This window comes from Hyperolius riggenbachi, chromosome 1 (assembly GCF_040937935.1).
Source record: "Hyperolius riggenbachi isolate aHypRig1 chromosome 1, aHypRig1.pri, whole genome shotgun sequence".
NCBI lineage: Eukaryota > Metazoa > Chordata > Amphibia > Anura > Hyperoliidae > Hyperolius > Hyperolius riggenbachi.
The window spans coordinates 568,290,371-568,292,373 of record NC_090646.1 but is presented as its reverse complement, the minus strand read 5'-3'; positions in this window follow the sequence as shown (position 1 = coordinate 568,292,373).

The window sequence follows — 2,003 nt, the reverse complement described above, 5'->3', positions numbered from 1 at the left end:
CAATGGCCACAAACTTACGGAAAGCCTCCGACTCCACCAGCTTGTATGGTAATAGCTGGCGAGCTAATAGTTCCGCCACGCCAGCTGTCAAATGCCGGGCAAGAGGGTGACTGGCAGACATTTGCTTCTTACGCTCAAATACTTCCTTCACGGACAGCTGGGTACTGCTGTGGGCAGAGGAGAAGGAACCGCTGAAGGGAAGAGGCGGTGTGGAGGAGGGTGGCTGTGAAGGTGCACGGGAGAAAGTGGATGAAGACGATGCACCTGAAGGAGGAAGAGGAGAAGGAGGGTGGCTTGTCTTTTGAGGGTTGCTGCTTTTCCTCAGGTGTTCTTACCATAGCTGTTTGTGCCTTCTCTCCAGGTGCCTTCGTAAGGCACTTGTCCCTACGTGAGAGTTGGCCTTTCCAAGGCTCAATTTTTGCTATCAGAGACAACAGATGGCTTTACTCCGATCTGAGACACACACGTGAAAAAATTTCCAAACTGCTGAGCCCCCCTGGGGCGATGGCGCTACGGTGGCATCAGCAGCTGACGTTGAAGGGCATGTTGGCTGGCTGGCCATAGCTGGCGATACATGGCGCCGGACACTGCCCCCAGCTGTTTCGGAGGACGAGCTACCTCTGCTTCTATCATGGAGTCGTCTCCTCCTACTCCTCTCTGACTCCCCCTCTGAACTGTCCCCCTGGTCATCTCCTCTACCGGGAACATATGTGGTATCCGTATAATCGTCATCATAATCCTCCTGGCCAGCTTCGCTTTCCTCAGACACCTCCTCAACTGCACCAACTTCAGGTGGTTCATCATCCCCCTCCTCACACGTTACGTCCATACTATCGCCACCTAACTCAGACGTATGAGGTGGTGTACCTGCGCCTTCTTCTTGTTGTTGCAGTAGTGGCTGGGAATCAGTGATTTCACCACCACCACCAAATAACTCCTGCGAAGTTTCAAATGCGGCGGATGTGGTGCTTGTTGTAGCGCTGGTGGCTGTGGGAGATGAGGTGTTCTGTGTTAAATAGTCAAGCACGTCCTGATCTTGGGAAGTGATGGCACGTGCCTTCTTCTGAGCACTGTATTTTGGGGCAGGTCCGCACGAAATCACAGCAACACCACCTTGCACAGACCTGCCGGAGCCTGGTGGCCTTCCTCTGGGTCTGCCTCTACCTCTTCCTCTACCTGGTTTGTCCATTTTGTCCATCTCGGGTGGATGCTAGGTATATGCAGTGAGGTGGGTTCACTCAACACAACAGGTAGTAAGATGCAATGAGCTGGGTTCACTGAACAGTAAAGGTACTTTGATGCAGTGAGGTGGGTTCACTCAACACAACAGGTAGTTGGATGCAGTGAGCTGGGTTCACTGAACAGTAAAGGTACTTAGATGCAGTGAGGTGGGTTCACTCAACACAACAGTGTAACGATCGGTGTAACACAGAGAGAATCTGATTACCGGTGATCTGCAGTATCACCGAGAATACAGATATATACCCGATTATAGATGATCTGCAGTATCACCGATAATCAGATATATCTCTAACCTCTGGACACCTGAGTAATAACTGAGTGTTTGGTGCAACAGTAATACTTTAAGGAGAGCACCCGTATAGAGGGCGCAAGGCAGTAAGAGATACTGCTCAGAGAACAGATTCCTTCCAATGGCCTGATGCTCCCCAAGGGGCGGAGCCAGGCTGAGAGTGGGAAGAACCAGAGAGTGAGTGACACCAATGGTGAAGTGTCACTGACAGGTCTGTGAACTATCTCCAAACAGGGAAGATAGTTCTCGAGGTCGGACAGGCCAGGTCGGCAACAGACAGACAGATCAGGTACAGAGACAGGAGACAGATACGGAATCTAAAGACAAGCAGGGTTCAGCAACAGAGTATCAGATATAGCGAAGTACCAAATCAGAGATCAAGAGAGTGGTCAGGAAAGCAGAAAGTCATAACAGATATAAACAATGCCTATTCTTTAGGTGTGAGCTCCGTGATCATCAACACCCTGGAACT